The sequence below is a fragment of the Neofelis nebulosa genome, chromosome 3 (genome assembly GCF_028018385.1).
Source record: "Neofelis nebulosa isolate mNeoNeb1 chromosome 3, mNeoNeb1.pri, whole genome shotgun sequence".
Taxonomy (NCBI): Eukaryota; Metazoa; Chordata; class Mammalia; order Carnivora; family Felidae; genus Neofelis; species Neofelis nebulosa.
In genome coordinates this window covers 64,407,723-64,418,200 of record NC_080784.1, presented here as the reverse complement: position 1 = coordinate 64,418,200, position 10,478 = coordinate 64,407,723, and the positions used below count along the sequence as shown (strand labels likewise).

The window sequence follows — 10,478 nt, the reverse complement described above, 5'->3', positions numbered from 1 at the left end:
TGCTGCTGCCCTCAGGGGCATGTTTAGGAGTTGGGGGAGAGGGGGAATAACACCATATTACCAAAGCAAACAGCAGAAGCAGATTAGCAAATAACACTTGAACATACACCTAACAGCCTCACAGGATACATGCAGTCTCCCCAGATGGTACATCATCTTCATAGAGAGCAAATACTGTATGGAATTATTTGTACACCAGGCACAAGGGCTACAAAGTGAATGGTGTTTATATCCATCATGTTCTACACACCATAAGAAGCTAGTGGCTGAAAGCTGAAACCGGATCTCTATCCTGGCTCTTCCCTGCCTTTGAATGGTGTCACCACTGTGTTGGCCTGTTCTTGGCATTAGTTCGTTTTTCAAAAGGGACGATAAGAAGGCAGAAAGAGTAGAATGGGAGATTGGGCTGGGGTGGGGGATTAATATATGGATGACAACCAGTTAAATAAAAATAATACAAAATGCAAAAACCAGATTTAGTACCGTAATATCATAAGAGAAGGTGGCTTGAGGTACTACATGCTAACACAGACAGCATGATATACAGCCCCAGGGTGGGGAGGGCGTGGGGGGATTCAGCGAGGAGTGGGGCAGGGGCCGTCCGTTTAGGCTGAGAGTCTTTGAATGGACTGCTGAATGGACTGGATCTGCTGCTTCAGCTGTGAGCCTTCTTTGCTGGCGACAGACCAGGCGATGACAGGCCTGGAGACCCTGCAGGCCCGCCCCCAGGGCCTGCTTGGGGTGCACAAACACTTAGGGGTAGGGCACATTCTTATCCAAACAGAGGGGAAGGTGCAGGATGATCTCCAGCGGCTCAGCGTCTGCAACCATCACGATGAACTCAGAGACGCCTCTGATGAGGGTTTTGGCGGCTTCCTTAGCTCCTTTCGGATGCCGCCTGTAGTTACATGACTGCTGAACAAGGTCCAGTAGTTCCTTGGTGAGGTGGGCGTCAGGGGCCTTCTGATTTACATCAGCCTCAGTCCTGTCTGCCACTCCATGGTCCCCTCCCCAGGAGCGCAGCTGACGCCAGAGGGGGAGCGCCAACCGGAGGAATGGAAATTGAAGTATTTATTTCCGCGGTGACTAGACAATTATTGTAAAGTACAGGAGTGGTGTATAGGCATGGGGTGTTTGAATCCATTGAGAACCTGGATATGTTGCACTAAAACTTCTTATCGTTATAATTTAATGGGTGAAAAAAATTCTTGAACTACAGGAGTCTGTAGATGGGCCAAGTGTCTGGGAATTACATAATGCCATTAGGGGAATATCTAAAAGTTATTTGAATATGGAAGTATGATTTAGTTCAATTGGGCTTTTGTCTTTTATGAAATGGTTCTTATGGGAATATAGCAGAATCAACAAGAAATACAGCAGAAGTTGTTCAGAGTAAACTTTCCAGGAAGAGAATTCTCTATTCCATGTAACTTAATTTTCTAATGATTCTAGCTATAATTTAGTTTTGTTTTCAGATTATCTTTTGCCTGGTTTGGATCACTGGGATTGAACAACACTGAGACAATACATATGCATCCGAGGACTTTTGAAATTGGAATTCAGCCCTAAGACAGCCTTAGAAATAAAGGAATATGTGGGGCATCTGGGCGGCTCAGTCAGTTGAGCCTCCGACTCTTGATTTTGGCTCAGGTCATGATCTCATAGTTCCTGAGATCAAGCCCCATTTTGGGCTTCTTGCTGAGAGCTCTGAGCCTGCTTGGGGTACTCTCTCTCTCCTGTCTCTGCCCTTTCTCCTGATCGTGCTCTCTCACTCTCTCTCAAAATAAATAAATATTTAAAAGAAAAGAAATGAAGGAATACTCAAACATACGACATGAGAGTGTAAGAGAAAAAAAAACATAATGGAAAAATCAGGTCAAAAGAAGAAGGCTAGAGAAGCATTGTTGAAAAACAAAGTAATTTGGAGAACCAATAATTTGCCCATTGGATATTATTATCTTTGACTAAGTGTCCACTGACTTAGCCTATGAGGCTGAGTTGGATCTGTGGATGTGTTCCTGAGGAAGCGTGGGTTTCTTTCAGTTTTAAAGATATTTGCTCGGTGTTTCTGGTGATATTGAGAAGGGGGTAGAGAGAGCTCCGTGGACTTGCATACATTGGAGGCAATTCCAGACACCGGGGTTGAGCATCCAAAGATGAAATTCAAAGAATTCTAAGAACTTGACATTTTAGGGGACAACACAATAATTAAAATGCATAGTATGACAACCCGTACTGTGGCATGTTAATGTAAACCAGAGCTCCATTAACTAAAGTGGAAAAATCAGCTGTCCTAGCAGAACAATACAAGAGGGACTCAATTTAACTGGAGGTAAATTGGAAACATCAACATGAATTCATTGTTGTTGTTAAGGGATTATTGCTGTTACAGTATGTTAGGGACTGTCTTCTCTGATGTCATCTGCCTCCTTCCAGCGGTCCTGTTAAGCAATCTAAAATACATTGTAGTGCCCGATTTTGTCTTTTTTTTATCCTCCAGTATTGTTTTCCATTAAAAAGAAGCAGAGCTTTTCAAAATAGCTGATCCAGTGTCTTGGGGCAGAAAAAAATCAAGGTGAGCCTGGAACTTTTTTTTCCCAGAAAGCAGACAGTTTCAGAGGAATCTGGATGTTAAATAGGTAAAGAGGCCAGCCTGAAAAGAGGACTTTTAGTGACAGCTTGAGGAGCAAGGAGGGAAGCAGTAATTGCCACCAGTTGCCATGTGTCTTAATTACCATATTGTTCCCTAAGATTTTGAATTCTTACATTTATTTTATTTTATTTTTTGATCTTCAGCCCAGGCATGCTGGAATTGCCTCCAAGACATGCAGGTCCAGAAGAGCCTTCCTCAGGAAAAACAAAAACCTACAAATCCAACTGCCAGCATGAGTAGAATCAATAGGCACTTAATTAAAGATAATAATGTGAGATAAGCAAGTGATTGTTCCCAGAGGTTTTACTTTAAGTTTTTTTGATGTTTATTTATTTGTGCGTGTGCGTGTGTGTGTGTGTGTGTGTGTGAGAGAGAGAGAGAGAGAGAGAGAGAGAGAGAGAGAGGAGAGGGAGACAGAATCAGAAGCAGGTTCCAGGCTCTGGGCTAACAGCACAGAACCCAACACAAGCCTCGAACTGTGAGACCGTGACCTGAGCGGAAGTCAGATGCTCAACTGAATAAGCCCCCCAGGTGCCCACCAGAAGTTTTATTTTAAAACAGTACTTCTCCAGCCTTTTCCTTTGGAAGTGATTTGTCCTGATAAATATGCTGCTATTTGCCTATTCATCTATTTTGAGGCAGGTTTAGGACTGAATTCCAATTCCATAAGCCAAATTTGGTAAAAGAACTTTGACTCTCTGTTTATAGTTAAAAAGATCAAGGTAACACAAAGCATGCTAAAAGATGATTGTAGTACAGTCATATAGGCAATATTGTGTATTAAAAATACCGAGGATTGAGCAATTCAGATTATGTGAGTTTTTTTAATTTTCAGGTTAAAATTACAAATGTGAGCTTCTTTCTTTAAGGGGATAAAAATGTATAAAGCTATGCATAAAAAAAGAGAATATACTATAGAAAGAGGGACAAGGCTAAATTGATGGAACTGAACAGAAAACTAACCAACACTACTTTTTTTAAGTTAAAATCCTATTTATTGATAATCCAAAGGTTGACCTTGACCCTAGTAATACCAAACTTCGAGTAGCTCTTGATCAGACAAGCAAGACACTATTAAACTGAGAAAAATGTACTGGAGAATGGAGAAGTACATCTAAATAAAAGATAAGGAGAGGGAAACTTAAGTATAATGTAAATCCAAAATAGATCCTGTTTTTTTTTTTTTTACAAGAACATGAAATTTAACAACTATGTCAGATAAATAAATTTAGGAATTGGTGATAAAATGAGAAGTTAAATGATAGGGGTAGCACGACAGTAAAATATATAAGTATAAATAGTTTTTTAGAAATAAAGATAGTTAACTATTACAGAAAAGCAGGGAGAAAACAAAAATAAAACCAGCATCACTGTAGAGAAGCAACTCTGACCCAATAGAAACTTGGTGCATTTTCTAGGCCCACCTAGAACTGCCTTCCTGGGGTCTTTTGGGAGCTGATCTGGGCAGCCTTTTGGCCCAACTGCAGGGTGGACCTGATGTGGGGAGCGGGGGAGGGAAGCCAGCATTACTTTGTCAGGATTAGAGGTAAAAACTAAAGACAAGAGAATATCTAGTCTTGACAAGGATGGGGGAAATGATCTACATCCTAGTGTTTCTCAGCAAGGCTGCTTCTGTGCGAACATGACAAAATCAGAAACACAAAAATATTTCAGTCTGGCTGAGGTGTATGGTTTGAACAATACAGATTTGAACTGCACGGGTCTGTATCCATACAGATTGGTTTTGATACAGTCCGGTACTGTAAATGTATTTTCTCTTCCTTATGATTTTCTTCATAACATTTTCTTTTCTTTAGCTTATTTTATTGTAAGAATACAGTTTTTAATACATGTAACATACAGCGGCACCTGAGTAGCTCGGTCAATGGAACATCTGACTTCAGCTCAGGTAATGATTTCACTGTTTGTGAGTTTCAGCCGCACATCGGGTTCGCTGCTGTCAGTGCGCAGAGCCCCCTTTAGATCATTTGTCCTCCTCTCTCTGCCCCTCCTATGCTTGTGCTCTCTCAGAAATAAATAAAATATTTAAAAAATGCATATAACGTACAAAATATTTGTTCATCGACTGTTGATGTTATTAGTAAGCCTTCTGGTCAACAATAGGCTACTAGTTGCTAAATTTTAGGGGAGTCAAATTTATACTAAGATTGGGGCACCTGGGTGGTTCAGTTGGTTGGGCGGTCGACTTTGGCTCAGGTCTTGATCTGTTGTCTTTGAGTTCGAGCCCCGCATCAGGCTCCGTGCTGACAGCTTGGAGCCTGGAGCCTGGAGCCTGCTTCAAATTCTGTGTCTCCCTCTCTCTCTGCCCCCTTCCCCATTCGCACTCTGTGTCTCTCTGTCTTTCAAAAATGAATAAATGTTAAAAAAATTTAAAAAATATTATACTGAAATTTTTGACTACTCAGGGGTCGGTGCTTCTAATCCCTGTGTTGATCAAGGTCAACCGTATTGCCATCTCCCTACTACTGAACAGTCACATGAAAATAGTGGACCTGTGGCTCAAATACCATTACAATGATTCTCCAAATATTACGACTCCGTTCAATGATTCAGTCTTTTCCATGTAGTTTGAACTACATTTTTCCTTTTATAACTAGTATTGCACATATATTATTATGTGAATATTAAATACCCAAGGGACGTGCTGAGCAGTCATTTATAAACAATTGGTGAGTAAAGTATGTTCTCAAAACCATTGTAAATTCACAACCATATTGTATTTTAGAAAATGTATTTTTTCCTCCAAATTATTTTGAGGCTGTTAGTTTACCTGAACAATGTCCCAAGCCCTACATTCTGCCTGGGTACACGAGTCTGAGGCAGACAACTGAAAGCGCAGGTGAAGGGTGAATTTCGCTGCAATTAGTAGGCTCTGTTCTCAGAGGGAATCCGAGCCAAACGTAATTGCTCCAATTCTCCGGCTAGATGTCTTGCATAAAAAATAATAACAGAAGGCAATTAAACACATGAACAGACTGAGGAAAATTGTGGTATGTTAACCCTGAAAGAGAACACACCTAAATGCCATCCTCGTGATTGTACTGTTTCATGATGTGTCTGCTCTCAAAACGTGTTGCAGATATGTGTCTTGCAGAAAAACTGCTTTAAGTTCATGAAGACACGTAAATCATCTATGTATATATAAATTCCAACGCTACGTTCATGAGATCGAAGCACCTTTTCATTCTTCTCCTTCTCCTAATCAGGATTTTTTTCCTTTTGTATCATTCTCGGTTGTGGTTCAAGTAAATGCAACAGAGATTTTGCTGTTTTTACTTATTACATAAACAATTCACCTGGTTTTAAAAGTGAGGCAAATAGGAGCACCTGGGTGGCTCAGTTGGTAGAACATGTAACGCTTGATCTCAGGGTCATGAGTTCAAGCCCCACATTAGGCATGGAGCCTACTTAAAAAAAAGAAAAGAAGGAAAGAAGGAAGGAAGGAAAAGCCACGCAAATAAGAACTGTAGAAGAAAGTCTCATGTTCATGTATACTTTACCAGCAAAGTATGTGAACTCTAGCTTGTTGTACGACAGTTAAGAGGTTCAGGACTTTGACGGCTCAGAGAGACACAGACCAAGTGTAGGTATGGTTGGAAAACTGGGCGGAAGCCTGACAGAACTATGCTTTCCAATGTATCCACAAATTCTACCTACTTGGCTCTGTATACATTCATTTCTGGAACCACCTAGACTCTCCTCAATTGAAGAACATATTTCCAATCTTTCATCTCTTATGGGGAAGATTGGCAAATAATAACGTGACACATAGCCAGAGAATTATGTGATACATACTTCAGTTTTAAATGTTGTAAACAGGCAAGTCTATCATTTTGTTTTTTGATACAAAACTAAAATATACTTACATTTGCCCACCACTGGTCTATTTCATACGGGTTTCCTTTTATATAACGGTTTCATTAAATCGATGTGTATTGTCAACACACCAATAAAGATCCTAAAACACATATTTTACTTGGATCATTTATAGAGTAATCATGTGCTTCTATGTAACTATCAAGATTGAAATAAATCTAGTCTCAAAAAAATAGAGAATTCTCTGTATGTTTATGCTATTTCTCTTTCCAGACAACATCTAGAGAAATTAAGAGGTAACGATACTAAGGGAGTAATTAAGTGTTCCGCATTTGGAAATACAATTTTTTTTTCCTTTCAGAATAGAGCTTTCAGAGAGTCTGTTGTTTCAGAGAGGAATAAAGATCACCTAGAATTGGGAGAGCTGCTGTGAATAGATTACCTAGAGCTGCTTCATTTGTCAAGTTGTTGTGATTTCTCTCTCTCTTCCCTGGGCTAGTTTCTTTTTTTCAACTTTTTTTTTTTTTTTAATTAATTAATTTATTTATTTTTGGGACAGAGAGAGACAGAGCATGAACGGGGGAGGGGCAGAGAGAGAGGGAGACACAGAATCGGAAACAGGCTCCAGGCTCCGAGCCATCAGCCCAGAGCCTGACGCGGGGCTCGAACTCACAGACCGCGAGATCGTGACCTGGCTGAAGTCGGACGATTAACCGACTACGCCACCCAGGCGCCCCTTCCCTGGGCTAGTTTCATCTTTACCTTTTCTTTTTGGTAACAGTAGATTTTCTTCTTCAGTCACTAAAACACTCAGTCATTATTTGGAACTATCAGAGACTTGGTTTATAGAGATAATAATTCAAAAATTTTTGGTGGATGATACTGCCCAAATATATGATCAAAGGCAGGTATTTTCAATGGGCAAATCCTGTTTTTTATGATGTAAATGTTTGGCATTTCTACTTCCCAGATTCTGAGCAAGTAAAAGCATCCTGGGAATGCCTAAACTCAAGTATTTGTAGTTATTAATAATTAGCATACTTACGGTAACCGTCACTCCATTTACAGATATCTAGGTTTTATTAACCATTTGCATCACTGTGCAAACCCATCAGCTTGAGCCATCCTGTCTAAGGTAGATCCAGAACCACTGGAAATTGAATTTGGCTCTCCTAAAAGTCTTAAAAAGTACTGTTTTTCTAAGAAATCTAGGCTACATAATGGTTTTCTTAATGACCCTCTGATCACTAGATCCACACCTTTTTACCACAACTCACTTAAAGCTGTTTGTTAGAGGTGGTTATAACTTCTCTGAGGATTTAAAATGAGATTAAACACCTCTGACTCCTTTTAACGCAACTGCTTCCTCCTTTTTCTTCCCAAGCTCACCACCACAATCCATTTCATATTTGCTTAACATTTATGATATGCCAAGAGCTATAAAAAAAAAAAAAAGACAAAATTTTTCCTTTGAGATAGCAACTTCAAGTATCATCTCACTTTTACTGTGAGTGTTTGGGGAGCATTTCTCCCTATCATTTGTATATGTGTTATCAGGAAATATAGGTGCTGGTACCCTTTTGAGCATGGGACATTTTATGCGAATGTTAGACAAGCCGATTGCTGAATTTGAATCTGGTAAGACATTGGCAAAATGGAATGAGGGAGAGTGACAGGACCATGGAAGAAGGGGCAAATGGGACAAACAACTGATGTCTAAGAGGACCAAAAAGAACAAAATAACCCTCAAGAGCTGGGAGCTGGCCTGGTCCTGTCAACTGGGCCATAGAGTTCATGGCGCTCACAGCCAGGCCATGATGGTTTCCTGTTGAGTATAAACAATCTCTTAGAGCACCAACATTGGATGAGGGCACTTTGTCTTGGTAATGAAGTGAAACAAAAGCAAGACCACTGTGGAGTTGGGTCTGAGCTTAACAAAAAACAAGGTCACTATGAAATCATAAAAACAATCAAACGTCCTGTCTCCCAGCAGAGTAACTCCTGGTCTGGTTCTTTACCAATGGCAGCTCTAACCCCTCTTCGTTTCTCCTGCCTTCTAGATAAAAATGATCAAGGTACCCAATTATAGATACCCAATTACTTCCTGCCAGCATCCAATCCATGGCAGACACCTGCTTGTGTTGAACTCTTCTCCAAAATGTCTAACACGAGCCAAGTTCCCACAGACAGTTCCTTCTAACTCTGTCCTAATGAGATGCCCTCATAGTTCCTGCATGGTGTGTGGTCTCCATGGTGTGTGGTTGCAGTGAGACCAGCCAAGAAACCAAGTCTGTTTGACTTACAGATGTGTTACTTGTAGTTTTTGGCTGCAGTGCATAAATAAGAGTTAGGCCCAGGTTTAGGACTGCCATATACTTTCTTTTCTTTTCAGCTGTCAGAATCATCTGAGCTTGCTTTTAAAAATGCAGATGCCTGGGTTCAATCCTAGATCACTTAGAACCTCTTCAGAGGGCCAGGAGCTGCATTTTAACAAGCTTCTCAGGTGAATGTTACGTGCATGTAAGAGTGTATACAGAGCTTGACATGTTTTCCACGTGTGCTGAAGAAATGTCCATTCAAGTAAAGCCAGAGAGAGACTACCTTATATAAATCTGTACCCATTTTGTTGGAAGATAACTTCCGAAACTTGGCCAATTTTAAAAATACATTTTAGTGAATATGATCGATCCCCGTTGTTCACAGATTGTGTGTCCATGGATTCACCTACTTGCTAAAATTTCTTTGTAATCCCCAAATCAATACTCGTGGTACTTTCATGGTCATTTGTGGACATGTGCAGAGCCTGGAAAAATTTGAGTAGCCTGATGCACAGGTTCCCAGCTGAGGTCCAAGGAGGCGCCTCTGCCTTGTTTCAGCTCTCATGCTGAGATGCTGAGATGGCAGGAGGATGGAGATAGTAGGGGGCAGGGCAAGAAAGTCCCACCCTGGGGGCAGTTGGAAGGGGTTTGATCCCAATTCTGGCATCTGCTAGGGAGATAGCCTCGGGTAAGTCACTTAGCTCTTCTGAACCTTGTGTTTGCTGTCTCTCTTTATTATGGAAAAAATAGACATAACACAAAATTTGCCATTTCAACCATTTTTAGATGTACAATTTAGCGGTATTAAGTGCATTCCCAGTATTCTGCAACCACGACCACTGTCCATTTCCAGAATTTTTCATCATCCCAAACAGAAACTCTATATCCATTAAACGACAACACACCATTTCCTTCTGGTCCCAGCCCCTGGCAACATCTACTCTACTTTCTGTTTCTAGGAACTTGCCTATTCTAGGAACCTTACATAAGTGGAATTATAAAATAGTTGTCCTTTGTGTCTGGCTTCTTTCACTTAGCATAATATTTTCAAGTTTTAACCACACTGTAGCATGTATCAGAATTTCATGCCTTGTTACAGATGAATAATATTCCATTGGATGTATATACCACGTTGTGTTTATCCATTCCCATGGACATTTGGGTTGTTTCCACCTTTCGCTTACGCTTACCGTAACACTGCTATAAACATTCGTGTACAAGTATATGTTTAAGTCCCTATTTCCAACTCTTGGAGGTGTATAAATCCAGAAGCGGAACTGTGGAGTCATATGGTACTTCTGATGAGGGTTGGAAGCAGAAAAATGTTCACTTTTAGCCTGGAAGGCTGACCTATAGCCTGCATAGTTCCGATAAGGATCAAATACGTGCTGGTTGCCACATTTTTTTTTTTTAAAGAATTTATTTTAAATAATCTCTACGCCCACTGTGGGGCTCAAACTCATAACCCCGAGATCAAGAGTCGCATGTTTTTACCGACTGAATCTGCCAGGTGCCCCTGGTTGCCACATTCTTAATGGGTCTCATGACGGCTTGTAAATCTTACCGATAGTTAATATCCAACTGAATGATAAGCACCAGAGAAATCTTGTGAAAGTAGTTTTGTGAGGAGAAATTCGAGGAAGACATTTATGATCTAATACTTCTTGCAT

General features: G+C 40.5%; 1 pseudogene; it reads right to left on the bottom strand.

Annotated features, from left to right (window-relative positions):
• Nucleotides 1-576: 576 nt before the first annotated feature.
• LOC131507985 (NHP2-like protein 1) lies at nt 577-10,478 on the bottom strand (annotated as a pseudogene).